The following is an 18,900-nucleotide window of genomic DNA, read 5'->3' on the forward strand; positions in this document are numbered from 1 at the left end:
AAACTGGTAATTAATTAGTTTTGAAGAAAAGTAGTGCTCTGCAAGGTCACAACAAATAGGTGAAGATGTGTCTATGAACTTTCATTCACTTCTCTCTCATAGTCAACTTTTCAGTCACTGAAAGTTTTACAGAAGCTAGCTATTCTAGTTTTTGTTCAAACTTGATGTTAGAGATTACAAACTCCCTTCTGTTTTGGGTATGGTCTTTAATAAGAAAAAAAAATTAGGTAGATATTTAAGTAGATTCACTTTAGAGCTCTGATTCCTGCTCCAAACCTGTTTATACATTTCTGTATTTAACTTCTAAAAAATCCTATGGCAAAGATAACCACAGTGTAGTTGAGCATTACATTCACTTAATCACCAACACTCTTGATCTTAAAGGCTCTATCACCTTTTTCAGCCTTCTCCTTTCTTCTCATGTGTGGAAACTACACACACAATTGTCATTGTAGACACCATCTTTAGCTTTTCATAAATCAATATATAACCTGTTCAAAAAAGGGTTTTCAGGACTTCAGGAAGTATTGAAGATATAGGAATATTATGGACAAATGCCTTTACATAAAGATGTTTCCTATTTTGAATAAATTGCTGTAATAACTTTATAAAACCAGTCTGTCTTATTTATTTCTGTGAATATAACAAGTTCAAGAAGTGCTAATGAAATTATTGCAGTCAACAGTGAATTGGTAACAAAAATATCAGTGATATAAATAAGTGGATAATGAGGATTTTCCTACTTCAGAAGTCAGAATAAATGCTCTCCTGATGGAAGTTGACAAAATGTTAATGATTAACTGGGGAAGAAGAATTTTGTCAGTTAGAAAAGGTTCCTATTATAGAAATTAAAAGAAACATGGTAAAATAGCCTCAGGTACTCTGGGGGGACACAGTTCGCTAAAACATTTGGTTACCTGACGTCAGGGAAAGCATTTATTTCGTCAAGGAGAGCTTTGCTGTACACTTTGTCATACTTCTTGCCTATTGTACACATAAGTAGGTCTCATGTCATGTCAATAAAAATATAGTCAAGATAAAAACAATAGCTTTAGCATTCCATGATACAATTCACTATATGAATGGATATAACAAGTCCCACAAAGCTTCTGTTGACTTCAGTCACTAGGATTTCAAAGGTCTGACTATTCCTGTGCTGAGAAATTTACAACCTATTTTAATAAAGAAGTATGTAAGAGTATTATTTAATCAGAACAGTGAGGATAGACCAAGATTTTTTTTTTTTAAGGTAGGGAATGGATGTAGTGACATGCAGGACTGGAAGTTCATTTTAGAAGTACTGACTTTCTACTGTCAAACGCTGCATAAAACCCAACCTTGTCTGGAAAAACTGTGCAGTAACAAATTCCTTACAGACCCACAGTTGCAGGACCAGACTGATTGCTTTCACACATTGATTTTCATTCTCAGATTCATTGATTCATCCCTCAGAAGGAGAATGACTTTTCTGAAACTAGTTCTGTTAAACTAACATGAGCAATTGTCAGTTATCAAAACATGCTCCATGTTTCATCAGTGCTCTTAGAATCATTATGCTACATCAATATATTATATAATACATATCCATATATTTACATCACGGAAGGGAGGGAGGGAGGGAGGGAGGAAGGAAGGAAGGAAGGAAGGAAGGAAGGAAGGAAGGAAGGAAGGAAGGAAGGAAGGAAGGAAGGAAGGAAGGAAGGAAGGCTGATTGCATATGCTGTCTCTGTTTATCAGAAAAAACAATTTGGGAAAGACTATACAAATGATCATGGTCTTTGGTCTGTGAAAGGTGCACATATAGAGAGATCTTTGGTTGCAAAACTCTAAAGAAACTCATAAATATATGCAGCAGAACTAACAGAGAGATGAAGGCTCCTTTAAGAATAATATATTCCCTGCTTGTAAAGGTCAGCTTGTCTCTGCTGTTCTCAGCCAGCTCTGGAGAGCTCAAGCTTGGCTTCATGTGTTATCACAAAAGCTTTCCAGAGCATTTTCCCCATGCAAGGAAAAAAACAGCAACAATGCTAACTGAATAATGCTAACTGAAATACACTGTCACGAGCAATGAAATGCTCATTAACTCTAATTGCCAGTACTTTTACTTTTCATGATATCTATGAAGGATAAATCAAGGGAATCAAAAACTTTAACAAATCTACTAAGAAATCCATACATTTTGACACCCCCTGCCCCCTTCAGACAATGCAAGCAGCACAAAATGAAATCCTTGCTGTGTTTCTGTGTAAAGAAAAAGGCAAGAAACATCTGGCCTCTGCTGACCTCCTCACCACCATTAAGCACCGGCTCCATATGAAATGTGTAAGTAGCTCTATCCTGTATGAGATGGTGGAAATTGCTAGCTTGGAATACAGACAGCATACTTTGTTTTCTGGTTTTGCATCTGACTTATACCAGCCTAATGAAATCAGCCAAAAATTGATTTTCTTAACTATATTACATTATAATCTGCAAGGGAGCTAGGTCAGGTTCTCTTCCATTGCTCAGTCATCTGTTAATCAGTTTTCTTAATAGGAAAGGTCTTTGAGTGGCACTAGTGGAAGAGATGGCAGAATACATTCCTAGGAAACTGGACCTCTCCCTGCCAGCACTAAAAGCAACTGATAATCTAACAGGCAGAGAAAAACACCTGGCCTAATACTCACAGAATTATCCCAGGTCAGAAATCTTAGGGTTTGTTGCTATCTCTTCTTCTGTGGCCCTAAACAATTTTCTTCATCTCTTTCTGCCTGTTTTCCTTTTGGACCCTTACTTCTCGTTCTATTTACTTTTCAAAACCAATAAACTTTCCCACCTCAGGTTTTGTAGCAACTACCACAGGTAACAGGACCCCAGTATTTTTTTAAGCAATCCAATAAATTTAGAGTAATTAAGAACAGCACAAAGAAGACTGGTAATGTTTTGGGGTTTTTTTACTACATTGTCTTAGTGTTTTGGGGTTTTTTTATTATTATTATTTTTACCTTTGCTGAAATAAGTGTTTCACAGCTTTCACCATGATTTTTAAAATTTGTTGACAATCCACCAATTACTTCAAAAGGCAAAAGATGGTCTAGGTAATAAATCTAAATCTGGATGCTGGTCAGATTGACAAAGAATTTCATGTGACAAATACTCATGTAAATAAGTAAGATGACAATCATATAAAATATTTTAAATCATTAAAAAATTATTCAAGGGCTCTAAATAATGTCATTTCCATACAGCTTTCACCTATTTTTCACTTTGGACATCTGTTTTAGAATTACATTGCAAGTACACTTTCAAATTTCATTTTGTTAAAAGCATTGGCAGATATTAAAACCCATGTATAATCAAAACAGCTTAGTTCTGGGAAGTACTAATGTCCCATTCCAAAAGAAACTTGACACGTTTTGAGGAAATCATGAATTTCTGATAATATCTAAATGACTCAGTTCTTCTGGAACACCATACATATTTTCTAATGAAATTTTTATTCCTGTTCATGGGAGGGCTACAGTTTATAAGTATACAGTTTTAACAGGAGAGGCAGATTTTTCTGATAGTATGGAGATCTAGATGCCATCATCCTAACTTGGCTACCTGGAGGGCATCAATAGAACATTATAGAGCCACAGAATTATTTGGATTGGAAGGGACCTTATAATCATCTAGTTCCAAGCTGCTGCTGTGGGCAGGACAGCTTCCACTAGACCAGGTCAATCCTGAGGACATTTGTCTCTACTGTCTCTAGAGAACTTCAATAATTGCTTTAGTAGGTCAAATTTAGATTCTTAAATTGGGTGAGTGAAGAAATCATTCCATGATTTTCTGTTTGTTACATGTGTTCATGCTAGATATTTTCAGTCACCCAGAGTGCTAAGCTTTTTATACTAAAAAGGGAGGTAAAATCCCATGCCCAAAAAGTCTACAGTCAAAACAGAGGACACAGAGACATGATGGGAAGGAGATGGAAGCAGGGAGAATGACGTGAATTCAAATAACAAGTTAGGTGTGGGGCTGGAAATACAATCACATCTAGACAGTCTTAGTCCAGTCACAGGGTCTGCAGACCACCCTGCAGACCACACTACCATTAACTGCTTAAGCACAGTGCTACACACAAAAGGGAGAGAGCACTTCAATGGCAGTGAAAGATCTAGAAAGAGACCCTCTACCTTGGCACTCCACTCCCAGAGGTGGGATCAGCCTGGGAATAAGACAGAGAAACATACATCCCTGACTGATTACACAATGCCAGCTGTCATCCTGTTCTGAACACGAAAATGTTTCATTTTTTTAACTTTGGTTTCTGATATTTTATGATAAACTAAGATTCCAATTCTATCATATGCAAAAATACATAACAATACCTATTTACATTGTTAATAACTCCTAAGCAGCATACTTTTTTCATTTTCCTGCAGAAAAGCTACTTGCTTTATAAAGTAAAAAAAAAAAACAAAAAAGTACAAATCTTCTGCTCAGGATTGTCTAGAAGCAATCTGAATTCAGTGATTGGATTATGTACTAACAGCATTACTTATCCCCATCTGAGAGGTACCCTACAGGGAAAAGCTCCAAAGAAAGACACTGCATTAAGGGAAGATTTGGAAGTCTGATTGCACTCTGTTTCCATCTCTCTGCAGGGCTGGCTGTCAGTGGCATTCAGAGCCACACAGCAGAAGAGGAAAAACAACTCTCTTTCTTCAGCGTTGTGAGTCATGGGTGATTGAAAGCATCTTTACCCAGTTTAAGGTCTGACCAGGGGATGTGATCCTGAGTTCATTGAGAATTTGCATTGACTTCATACAAATTCATTTATAGCCTGTACTTTTTCATTGGAAACTGATTATTTTACAGTATCATGAAACTGAAGTAATAAAGTGTGTAAATCTTATAGGGAAGGTGCAGTTCATAACCATAAACATTCTCTCAAGCAGTGAATCTGGACCCAGATGGTATACAATATTAAACCAGAGTGTCTGGATCCAGATGGTATACAATATTAAACTAGTGATATCTCTCTAAGCACATTTTAAAATAATTAATATTACCATGGATTTCCTCCAGACTTCTTCCTTATCATGAATATAGATCAGTATGTTCCCTTAGGAGGGGAAAATTGCAAAGTTGTCTGTATTAACTGCTAACTTATTTATTTTCATCATCCAGTGATCTAGTAGGTCATGGGTGGGAGAGACAGGCAGATTTCAATAGTTTTATACTGAATAGCTTCATAGAATAGTTTCTCAGATGTGGAATAGTTTCCCCAAATATCTCCAGAATTTCTGTTCCAGTGTTTTGACTCTCTGGAAGAACGACCTACAGCCAAAAAATTACAGAATTTAAATCAACACAGGAATGTGTAGAAACACACAAAAGTACACAAAAATGTGTCTAGTCACACCTGAGTTTCAATTTAGTCAAAACTACAGCTTGGAATAGAAGACAATCCCAGCCTAGAAAGATTCTGACTTTTCTGTTATTACTTTTTACATTTTTGTTTGTTTTTTTTGTTTGAATATAGGGTTAAAATTTGGAAAACTACCCAGTATTAGAATTGAATCTAATTTTCTACCAAAATGTTTTATCCACATGGGCAGGAAATAGCTGCATTGCTTGCAAAAGATAGGAGCAATTTAAAAATCTTCAGTCTTTTTATACCACATATCACAGAAAAGCAGCTGGATGGAAAAACTAGAAGATGAAGAAATCTATAAATTAAAACCAATGTGTTTTGTCAACACAAGTTATTGCTCATGAAGCAGGGAGATTGGCGTCTATTTTAACATTTGAGGGTCAGGATGTTCAGAAGTATCAGGTAATTCAATCTCAGTAAAGGAAATGCAGTAACTGAATATCTGCCCTCTGGATTTCATATGCAGAATTTGTTTATTATTTTTCTTCATGTGAAATAAAATTAGTATGGAATACTTTTTGCCCTTTGTGTATGAAAAACTGTATAGTGCTTTCCTTTGTTGAGCACGGGTACTTGAACAGTTTATATTCAAGTGTTTTAATGCATAAAAGGTTCTATCATCCTAAGGGATATCTGAATAAGATTTTGTTTTGCTCAACCAGTATCTTCCTAGATTTACAAACAGATTAAGGTTTTACTGGTCACAGGTCAAAATTACCACATCTGGGCCTTTTTTTTTTCCATTAATATGTTTCCAAGTTTTTCTGTCAGTCAAGACTAGAACAATCTAATTTAGAAAGATTCAAATATGACATATTTTTAAATAACATAGCATCATTGTTTACCCTATCATACAATATGTTAAATTTTGATTTTGGATTTTTTTTTAATTGAAATTTATTTTTAACTATGCCATTTGCTTATATTTTAATCTGGAAAATTCACTTTAATTTTCTATCACTATTGAGTCCTGAGTAAAGATTGCTGAATCTGTCATCAGAGCAACAATAACAACACCACAGTGTTATAAAAAATACCTCCAAAAAGCAGAAGTGAGAATTTATCTATTGCACTTAGACAACTGACAAAAATTTCTCTTGTCTCTGCAGCCCTACAACTTTGCAAAGCAGGCCAGAATATGTTTCAAAGGAAAAAAAAATCAAACAAAACAAAAACACCTCATATAGATTACAATATGACAAGGTACTATTATTAAAATATTAGATATCTACAGAAAAGGAAATGATAGTCTTTCTGATTGATGCAGCCTCTCACAGGGTCATCTAAAGATTTCAAAACAATGAAGACAAGTGCCAGAATATTTTGAATTAATCTTAATGGTGTTAGCAGTGATAGAAGATGATCTTGCTTCCAAAGTCAGAAATAAATTCAACCAGCTGAAAAGTAATTTGCTTTTTCATATTTTCTTTTTTCCATTTACCTACTCCTTGTCCTTCACCTTGTTGTGTCTCGCTGATGAATATAAACTTAAAAAAAAAAAAAAAGTTCTGCATTTTTTATTCACATACTTTGTTTCTTTTAAGGTACATATTCTTCACAGACTGAGATAAGGAAGTTGAAGACTATACTTCATACGAACAGATAGTATGTTTTGATACTGGTTTATCATGACCTGCATTTCTTTAAGAGCACCTCCAAACTTTTCATAGTTTTAGTATCAACTCCAAACTCCAGACCTCCATATTTATTGTCTTGCTGTCCTGTGATCCAATATATAGACCTTGAATGAGCTTGAGGAAGGAATACTGCATTTTGGTGGTTGAGCTAGAAACCTGTGACAGAGTATGGCATAAATGCATCTCACCTGAGACCTCACCTTACTGAGTAACATAAGGAAAAACAGAGGAGTGGAAGGGCTGCAAGCAAGAAAAATGAAATTTGTCTGGTCACACGATGGAGAAAGGGCCATGACGTGTCTCGGCACGTCTCCCCAGCTATGGGAGATCCACTGAGCATGGGATGGCAGAAGGAGGCCCTGGTCAGTGGGTGAGGCTGAGAGAGCTGTGCAGGCTCTGGACACTGTCCCCGTGAGAGAACAGAACCAAAAGCCAAATGGGAACATGCTAGGAGCAGCTCGGCATGCCTGTGAATGTCCCAGACTCTGCTGTGAATTTTCTAAGCCAAATGGAAGAGTCCAAGTCCCAGACTGTACCACATAAAAAATGGAAGGCACTGAGGAGCCCTTAGGGGCTTTCTGTAATTGCAGTTGACATGAATGCCCTGGTGTTGGTTGCAGCCACTGACTGGATGAATGCTAACAGACTTGCGTATTTATTTTTCAAGCCCATGGCAGTAAATGGGAGAAAGGGAGATTTTTGCTTGCTTGCCAGCTCCTCAGGGAAGCACAGAGATCATCATAATACGCAAGAGTTCAGCACCATTCATTACTGCTGGATAATGCCTGCCAATGATTTATCTACCATGCCTAAGCTTCAAAATCCCATAGGTCAATCCTGCAGCACTATCACTGAACAACTCCCATTATCCAACCCATTATGGTGTGCACACTTTGGCATAAATAGAACCCCCTAGTGTTTGGTCCAGCCAGATAAAATCTTCATATCCTCTCATGTCCTTTTTGCAATTTAGTGCTGGGGCTTTTGGTGGTTTTTATATACGCAGCTCAGTACCGGTCACTGATTACTGAAAAACATAAGTTCACCCTTCTTGGAAGTTTAGCATTGGAATTAACATAGTCTAACAACTACCTCTCATTATCAAAGTCACTTGCAGGAGATATAATAGCAAATTTTTCTCTCTGGTTTCCCATTAGTGTGCTACTATAATGCAATGTAACGAAAAAGTTTACCTTCATGTAGCCTTTTTTCTTTTTTTTTTTAAGCCTGAAAGTTTTAGCCTTCCAGTTCAGATTGTCAGCTGAATTCATTCAGTGATGATCAGAGCATGAGCGACATTATGTGCCTATTAGTGGTGTCCTGTGCTTCTCTTATCTGTCCATTTCTTAGATGACATTCATTGGTGCAATTACACCAGAGATTGGAATGACATGGATATATTTCAGCTAAGGATCCACCCTACTGAATATATTTGAAGATTGGCATTTTCAGTTAATACATTATTTCAAAGAATACAGGGCACATGTTCTTAAACTGGCATTGAAAATTCTCTTAAATAATAGGACTCTTAGTGTAACATTACCTTGTATTAGAAAAGGACTCTGATTTAATCAAACTATATCTAAATCCTACCTGTCTTGCATCTCATTATGCTTTAGAATATATTTTTGTATTCCCCATACCCTATCCCTTCTTAGGATTCAGGTAGAAAATAACGAGCTTTAGGAGTAGGTAGGGGTTTAAACCTCTTCTGATCTTGAAGTGGCAGAAACAGAACAAATGAGCCCCTCTGTTGTGAGCTGAGATCTGTGTGGGGGCACAAGCAGAGCTCTGGGCAAGGGACTGCTTCTATACCCTCGATTTGCAGAGCATGATACATGCAGGAGCACCCACTCTTTCCACATTTGTTTGCCTGATTTTGATGAGGCACACAATGAAAGGGCACAGCCAAGGAAAGACAGAAAGCTTTGCTCATGGCAGTTTTGCACCTAAGCCAGCTGTAGCAAATTATATCCTATCAGAGACATCACACACAGCACGAAGGCAGCAGCAAATGCCATGAGCTAAAGATGTCAGCACAGACCATTCAGAGCTTGAACTGAAGCCCACTGCAGACTTTAATGTGTCAGCAAAAGGCTTTGGAATTCCCTGGTGAACACAGAACCTGTGTAAGGATTTGTCCTTCATCCAGCTCCCTTCTTTTCCCAGCTGACAACAGCCCAAGAGGAGAAGTACACTCTCAGGAAAACAGTGTCAGGTGCCACAGCTACCTCCAACTCTGAAAGAATATATTATAACAAAGCGCTTTATAAACACAACATTTCAACATCTGTTTTGTTCAAATCTGTCCTGCTATAGGGGTGTTGCCATTTTTAGATTCATCCTGGCCATAACCAATATGGAGTTTTTACACAAGAATTATTTCAGGCCTTCAAACAGCTCCTTAGTGATCATCATTTTTGCACACACAGATTCACGCAGCATTTTAGAAGTTGGTTTCACAAAACTGTAATGATAAAATGCCTGTTTAGCAGTTTTTGAAACCTTATGTGATCATTATGCATTTTTTGCTAGTAGAGACAAACCAAGAAGCACATCACCCAAGATGGTGAAATTCTGGTAAAGTTTCTTCAGCTGAAACACAAGTTGGCAAATGAGTAAAGACAATTTTAGACGCTTTTAAAATGGAAAAAATATGTCAATTTGACTCCATCTACGCCATGTTGAAAGAGGACGGAGCTGTTACATTCCCTTGCACTTTGCCAAGGTCTAACTTTGAGATCTATGAGAGCTACCACAGCTCAGCTGGCTACCCATAACCTGCTGAGCTGGAGTAATAGATCTGTAGTTTGAGCCTTCATCTGCCTTGTGCTGATAATCTTGAGGATGAGGATAGATAGAACAAGGCATTAACTAAATTTCTTGGAAAGATAAAACATGCAGCTCAACAGCAGCTCGATAATAAGCAAGAAGGCTTTGTAATGGCAAGGGATAATCTTCTGGCTGAGACAGTGCCAAAAATACATCAATATGATAAATGCATGAAAAATGACAGAAAAAAGAAGCAAAGACTGGGAAACTGTTGAGACAAATACAATTAAAAAAAAAAAAAAACATCCTGCACTGAATTGAACTAACTGATGAAAATACATGTTCATGTCTCCTTTGGCAACTCTTCTGGAGGAAAAAAAACTACCTAATTTTTCATATAGGAAAGAAATCTGGAATCCAGTCTTTTTCAGAGTTCATGCTCCTGTATTTAACCCTCCATTTGGGTAGGTTAGAAACTCCCATTTCCAGCTAACATTCTGGACTTTTACCTTTGCAGTCAATGCTCTTTGGGAAATGCGATATAAATAACATTAAATTCCCTCTTGGCCATACATCCCTTCTTTACATGCACTGGACCTGGCTACTGGCACCAACACCCTTGGAAAGCAGGCACTTTACCTCTGAACACAGTGAGGTCTGATCTTTCCAGCAGTTATAAGCAGGCTTAATGCCCTGTGTGCTCTTAAGTTTTAGCAGGCAGATTTTCTACCTACTCACACTTCACCTTTTGAGTGCTGATGTTTCCTGCAGTGCAGCTGCCAGATGCAAACCCATGGGTGGTTTTGTGTGAGTCGTAGCCTAACAATTCCTTGTACCAGTGTACTGAATATGCAGAGCATTTTGACACACTCCAGGATGAAAGGTGCAATGTAATATGATTATCATGACTGTACCATTGATCCCTGCTGAAAGTGTCAGAAGGATTCTTCATTATCTTGTTACTAGTGTTTGCTATTTTAATTATCCTCTTAGCTTCATTTTCTTCCTTTATATCTCTTTGCTATTGATACCCCTGACCTTTTAAAGGGCTTTTTTCTACAGGGAGAATGTGAAGGAGCATGGAAACCCTATAACAAGTGCTGCATGCAGGGTTACCAGGTCTAAAGACAGTAATCTCTTCAAGGGCAGGGTGGGACAGGGCAAGGGAAGGACAGGGCAAGGGCAGGGAAGGGTAGGGAAGGACAAGGAAGGCAAGGCAGGGCAAGGGAAAACACTGTGTCAGCAAGGCCTGTGGAAGGAAATCAAAGATCTCTGAACTCTGTTATTACTTTCTTCAGAGAATTAGAAACAGTGTGCTCTACCCCAGTGTCCTGCTGTAGTTTTTCCTCTTTGCCTCACTCTGCTTTTGCCCTGGAGATCATGACTGTTTCAGGTAAATATATTAAATTTTGCAAATTTTCTGGTTTCAGATTATTGAGCCTTCCAGCAAGGTTCCCAGGGGCAGGATGAGGTGCCTGGTTGGACCTACTAGGCAGCAAGCTTTTCCTTCATTTTAACACATCTTTTTATGTATAGTAATAAGAAAGTGGCGAAGGTAAGAAAAAAAATGTTAATTGGAAATTGAACTAAAGTCCATGAAATAAAGCTCTTGAATGTCTACTAAAAATCACAGCTTTGATAATGTCTTCTAACTTAAGATATAACTTATGGTATCATTCATCTTTCACTTTTCATTTCTTCAAATAAGTGCTTAAAAATAATGGCTTTCACTATCCAAAGGAAGCAGGAAACCCAGCTGAGTACTTAATTTTAGCGTTCACTTGCCAAAGCATATCATAAAGACAAAAAAAAATGTGAACAGGTAGCAAATGGGTATAAAGTCAAATTTCTCAGATGCATGCTAAAAAAAAAAAATTAGCCTAGATTCATCAAGTGAAATTCATCTGCCTTGGCAATGGTACCAGAGTCAGTGGCATAATTCTACATTGTCAGTAAAGTGAAATAGGCACCTCCAGGAGACAATTGTTTTCATCCACAGACAGATACCTGTGACAGGTCACATGGACTGCCCTTTGGAGGTACTTATTTCTCTCATTAACTATGGAGGGACTCTACAGTGACAGTTTGAAGTTTGACTATTCCATTATAGATGCCTTAAATCAGAGAAGATTCATCTCACTGAAAATGACCTTCCAATATGAAATCCAGGTATCTAACTGATCTCTTAAAAAGCTCTAGAAGCACCAGAAAACTCTATTTAACACCAATCCATGCTCAGAAAAGAAAAAAATAAAAAGATAAAATACATTATAGGAGTTTAAAATAGAAAGTAAGAATTCAAGGGAAAGAAAATGATAACATTAAATAGGAAATATTAGGCTAGAAAGTAGCAAAAAGGTAACCTCAGCCAATACAAAGTCACCTTTGAATAGTCACAGACAGTTAATGCTGCAGGGAATGAGTTCCACAGTCTGAAAATGTCACTTTATGCATCGTTAAAAGCACCTGTCTTCAACATAAAAATAAACAAACAAATGGAAAAACACTGCGTGTATTGTAGCAAAAATGAACAGGCCACTGGGCTTTTCTTTTTTCAGTGTTGCAAATTCATGTTTAAAGCATTTAACTGTTAAGAGAAATTGAATACTGTTTCACTTCTTTGTCTTGAAATCTTCCACTAAACAAAGGCTATCACTGATCAAAAAATAGCCAGTGTCACCTAAAATGTAACATCCACTGTAGCAACCATTAAATTTGACCTTATCATAAGAAAAAAATAAATTACAGCAAATTTCCAGTCATGACCTCTAAGGAGGTTTTGGAATAAACTTTTAAAAACTTTGGCTGTGTCAGTGGAGCCTTTCAAGTGCTAGAATTGAGATCAGCATTACCTGTGAGGAAAAGCTAAGAAATCTGGGTTTATCTGATTTGGAGAAAAGGAGGCTGAGGTGCAGCCTCATTGCCCTCTTACTGCTTCCTGAGGAGGGGAAGTGGAGATGGAAGCGCTGAGCTCTTCCCCCTGATATCCTGACACCGGACATGCAGGAATGGTTCAAAGCTGCACCAGGAGGGTTTTAGACTGGACGTTAGGAAGCATTTCTTTACTTAAAGGGTGGTCAAATACTGGAAGTGGCTTCTTGGAGAAGTGGCCAATGCCACAGGCCTGTCAGTGCTTAAGAGGCATTAGGACAATGTCCTTAACATGCTCTACCTTTCAGTCAGCCCTGACATGGTCAGGCAGTTGAATTAGATGGCTGTTGTAGGTACCTTCCAACTGGAAGATGCTTTCCTATTTGATTCTATTCTAAAATCCGAGGGGTAGAGTTTGCAAAACATGCTTGGGGAGTTGGTCCTGTTCAAGGGAGTCATGGGAGCAAAGGAGAGAAAGCAGGAAGGAAGCCTGACTGAATGTGGCCATTTCTAACAAGGTGTTAGGAAGGAGTGAATACAGCAGGCAGCCCCAGTGGTTATTCAATACCTGCATGGTTAGGATATCCTCCTGGGAATAGGGTGAAGAGGGTTTCAATCCACTGTTTGCCTACAGACCAAATATTCTTGTGCCTTGTACAATGAATAATGTGTGAGCCAAGAAATGAAGGCTGTTCTGCTTGTCATGATCTGGTCATGTTCCTGCTGGTCATGATCATGGCTCAGGATGCTTATCCTGAGCATCCAGGATAAGCACCAAGCTACCTATTGGCAGAAAAAAAGGGGACTGAGATCCTAACTGGTCTTGCCTTAGTCATTCTGCTGGGGACAGACATCAGCATTTTAAGATCTGAAAGGGATACCTGAATATCAAGTCCTGCCAGTATTCAATGGGACTGTACTGCTGTGCACCACAGTAAAAAAACCCAACAAGTTTAGAAGTTTTCCAGAGTTATTTCCAAAACTTTCTCAAGTGTCAAACACCATTTACCACCTTGAATGTATCAGGGAGAGACAAGAGTTTAGCTCTACAAGCTGCTTCTTAAGGCCACTATTTTTAAGGCAACTTGAATTTAGATACAGATTGTGTCTATATGGTCGAAAAGTCAAAATAATTTCATGGAAGTGTCTTCTTAAGAAGAAACTAACTTTCATTTGGTATGCAAGTGCAGATAGACTTTTGCTGTTGACTTCAACAGGAATTTAGGCTCCAGGTTTTCAACTTGCATGACCTAAATGTCAGTATCATCAATCACATGATTTCTTAGTTTACCCCATTATTGTTCAGTTTTATTTATCTATTTTCTGCCTCCACTTAATACTATATGTAATGTCTTTTGAAAATTAGTTTTTGAAAAACACAAAACAAGGAGTGAAAACAGGACCTCCTATTGCCTCTCCAAGTAATCAAAAGCTGAATCTAAATAGTTCTGTGGCAACAGGCTGAGAAAAGTGTATTTTCAATTACTTTTTTTCCATGTATAAACTGCACATCCAAATCACATTTCATGAGTAAGTAAACAATTTAATTTAGTTTTGGTTTGTTGTTTTGCTTTTTTGGGGTTTTGTTGGTTTGTTTTTTTTTCAGGGGTGTGGTTTTCTATTTTCTTTTTGAGTGGGAAACAATCAAGAAGAAATGGGGAATAATCAAATGCACCCAGCATCAGCAAACTTCATTACACTCTAAGCAATCCCAAGATGGGGAAAATAGCAGATCATTATGTCTGATGAGTATAATTACACTTTTTTGAAAAAGGGGGGAAATCTAGGATTATCACTACATCTGTTTGGTTTTTCTAATAGACACCTTTAAATTCTGCTGAACATGCAGCAGCAGAAAAATTATTCCTTCTCTCAGTTTGATGGCCTCCAGTAATGCTTAAGAAAAATTGTTTTCCATTTCACTGAACTGTAAAATAAACAAAACAAACCCTTCACTAAATGCTCTAAAGGCCAAAGGGTCTCAATGAATGAACTTCAAATGGCTGCTTTGCTCATCACAGGAAAAATCCATTATGTGATTGTGTTTAGAAATAGTCTAGCATATTTTGGGTGCTATAGCGTTTTAAAATAATAAGGTCTGGAAATAAATAATAAACTGGTGAAGAGGCAGAAAGTAAGTTGCTCCCTAAATCTAAATACAAATGTATTTCAATGTCATTTTTCTATACACAGAGAAATGCATAGAACTAAATCAGTTTTATCATTTATAGTGAACGTTATGTTTTCCTGTACTTTTCAGCTTACTTTCATTCCTTTCATGAAAGAGAGTCTCATGACCTTTTCAGTATTAGCCTCAAGACATAGCTGAGCTATTCTTTTCATATAGAAATCCAAGACCTCAGCTGGCTAGCATGAAAGCTAACTTTGCCGACAAATCTCTAAGAAAACATGTGATAATGTTCATCTGGTTTCGGGGGATATTTTTTCTTTTTACTGAGACTATCAATGCACCTAAATTTAACAGCTTCCTGTAGTTTTTTAGGTTTAACTAGGGCCCTATGAGACCAAGTATTAATTAACATTCTGTCCTGAGTGTTAAAAGATAATAAAAGTTAGAATATACAGCAGAATCATAAGACTTCTGGTAACAGACTCTCTTTCGCTGCATCTGTTAGAAAATGTACCACTGGTGTTTTAGGATACCTAACCTCTTATTCATCACTAGAAAATAAAATTCCTGTAGTATCTGTTCTGTTGTAAGCTCCACTAGGAGATGATTTCCAATCTCTCAGATGGCTTTCCAAGAGTTTCACTGTGAAGTTTACTTTTTGTAAGGGATTTCTTTATAACAGACAAACTATTGGGACAGAGAAAAGAAATATTCTCTGGTTTTGACAAGGAAATTTCTTCTATTGGTATATTCAAAGCCCTCAGAATTATCTATTAACAATATCATGAGGAAATTAAATACAGAAGACATGCTTAAAAATTCAGGGACAAACTTCACATAAGACTCTTCAAAAGGGCTTTGGAACAGTATCCAAGACATCTGCAGGAATTCTTTAAAACCTGCCCTTGTACCCACCTTCATCTGTAGATATTCAGATCAAAAATCCCTCTGATTTTCATCAGAGCTTCTGTCTCAGCCACGTAATTGCTTAAACAGGTACAGCTACTGGAAAAGCCTGTTTGCAGATCTCCAGGCGTAGCTGCCACCTGAGCACTACCACTGCAGCTCTTGGTAAGAGCAGAAGCCACACAAATTTGTGGCTGTGGTAGGATGAGGTATTCAGAGTTGTACATATCCTTTACCAGTCACTGTCCATTGTCTTCAAAGAAAACCAGCAAGGTGGAAAGGATTTGGTCTGTAAGATGCACCCTGGAGAGGAATGCAGACCAGTGCAGATTTTCCTTGCCCTTTGGAAGAACTATGACACAAGTTTCAGGGAACATTACCCAAACACAGACCTTCGAGGGAGACTCTGTTAATGGCATTGGACCTACCACCAATCACACCCTGCACATTAGGACATATTTGTTTAACATTAGATACTCTGAATACGTTCCTCAGAAAATTGCCATGAAAACCTCTTGGTTGAAGAAGTGTCAGATTGCCTTTAATTGGATTGGGTATTCCTGCAGTGCAGTATATTCTAGACCCCACAGGGGTCAGAAAACACAAGGTGTCATTCGTTCATTGTAGCTCAGAAAGTGATAGCCAAGCAGCTGGAGAGGGAGGATAATAAAGGACAACACAACATCATTGTCCAGGCCATTAGAAAATCATATCATCTAGTATAAGACCAAGAACTATGTAACACAGAAGTGATCAGATGTGGAGGACAATTCAAAATACAAAGGCAACATGATCCCAAACAGTTATCCAAGTATGACTTGGTTGAAGAAGCCCATCTCGCACAGACTGGCATTACCATCAAAGTGAAACAGAATTTAGTGTTTAAACCTACCTGATTTACACTTGGAAACTGCTGAGCTGATATTATCAGGATACGAATATGACTGCTTCCAGCTCTATGCCATGCTATTGCATTTGGACATAGAGGTATAGAGAAATGTGAAAACCTTTAAAACTCCTGCAAAGCAAACAGGTGAAAAATTCAATATATATTTACACCACTTCAAGAAAGGAAATGAAATCTTGAAATCAGAGAACAAAGTGAAATAAACTGACTGGAGTGGACTTATAATGAAATTAAATTCAATTGAAAGAAGTAAAAGAAAATTCTGAAATGAAGATATTTTAATCAAACGTAATGAGATGGCATAAAGTGCTACCCTGCATGGCTTTAGTAGTTGAAAAATCCCTGGATGTCTAGACTTTGTGGTTTTCTCAAGACAAACCTTAAATGCAAGCCTAAACCTAAGCAGACCAGTAAAAGCAACCATTTGCTGAGGTGCCAAGCACATGGGTGGTGGAAAGCAGAAAGGTGTGGAGGCAGCAATGTTGGGGCAGTGCTGGGCTCCCCTTGGCATGCCTTTTGTTGTTGCAGTGTCCCTGGAGCTCTGGGCTTTGTGGTTTTTTCAACCCCAACCCTAAGCATAACCATAACACTAAGCAGAGAAGTAAAACTAGCATTTGGCTGAGGCTGGTGCCAAGCAGAAAGGAGTGGAGGGAGGCATGTTGGGGCAGTGGGGTGTTCTTTCTTCTAAATGAAATGGACAGAAACCTTCCAAAATTATACTCACTGAAATCTCAAAATCAGGGAATGAAGTCAAGCAAAGACACAGGAGAAGAAATTGATGAAATGGAATGCTAAAAAAAAAGAGAAAATTCTGAAGCAAAGTGAAAACAATAAAATGGCATGGGATGAGATGAAGTGCAGGGAAACAGACCAAACCTTGCCAAATTGATCCTCATTGAAATGGCAAGATTTAATTTCTTTTCATGAAATGAAGCAGCTGAAGTGTCATCAGATGAATTGTCAATAATGTCAAAGATACACACACATCCTACTCTTGCAGTCTTTCCAGTTCCAGTAGCACTATTCAAACAGCTTTTGAACTTGTAATACAATCTTTCTAATATTCAAGTAAATAAAGCCACGCCGAATAATGTTGTTCTTTCTTGACTTACCAGAGGAATTTCTGTTCTGTACTAGCAGATATTAATTTTTTCTATCACTCAAAGTAAACTTCTGCTAATTCCAGAAAGCTCAGTTTCTGAAAGGAAAAGAAGCAAAACCCCCACACTCCTCTCTGGCATAGAAGTATTTCTACAAATATATTTAGCTGCTATATATAATATTCAGAATTGCTACCAAATCTGAAAACTGATAATTCCCACAGAAATAACATGTCTGTCATATTTTTCTCTTGGGTTATGGTGCCATTTGCCAACTAGGGGAGACCTTTAGAAAGAAAAGTGCTATTCAAGATTTTTCTTTCAGTACTCCCACAGAAGTCAAGACCTGAGCAGCTTCTTAAATGTTGACAGAAGGCAGTATAGGACCAGTTAACACTTCAGCACTTTTTAAATACACTTTTGACCTACAAGGTTGGTGTGGAACCCATAATAGGATTTATACCCACTCAGTACCAATTCAGTGATAGGGATATTAGAAGTAAGACCTTGCAACACTTCCACAAGTAACTTCACGTCTAAACCAAAGACATTCACACAACATTCAACGAACTGATGGGCTATGGATTTATTATTAAAATTAAAGAGACATGTCCTATATGGCCTACAGCTCTATCAGTATAGTAACCTGTAGCAGGATATAGGATGTAGGTTGATAGATTTCAACTATCCATTCTATTCAGACTTGAGAAATGGTTAGAAACACTTATGACTTTGTCCAAGGTTAATTTCCTGTGTCTACACCATCTCAGATTAGGAGATAAACTGTCAGTGGAGCTGAAGTATCCAGCCTTTAGACTAAAGCACTACGTATTTTAAAAGTATAGAAGTTGCCTTAACAGCCTAAATGATAGAACCTACCTACACATACAGCCTGCAAGAAGAGTAGGTACTTAAGAGTGGTTGTGTAAGGTGACAAGAGGTGACCGCTCACTAGGCACCTAGGGCTTTAATGGAAGAGCAACATTGAGATTCTTCTACTTAGCTGTCCTGCAACCAGCTCATGATTCCTATTGATCACAGAATATTCTGATTTGGAAGGGACCCACAAGGATCATGAAGTTAAATTCTCAAGTGAAGGGCCCATAAAGGGCATCAAAACCATGACTTTGGCATTATTAGCACTGTCCTCTAACCAATTATCCCTGTGGCCC

The sequence above is a fragment of the Anomalospiza imberbis genome, chromosome 3 (assembly GCF_031753505.1).
Source record: "Anomalospiza imberbis isolate Cuckoo-Finch-1a 21T00152 chromosome 3, ASM3175350v1, whole genome shotgun sequence".
Lineage (NCBI taxonomy): Eukaryota > Metazoa > Chordata > Aves > Passeriformes > Viduidae > Anomalospiza > Anomalospiza imberbis.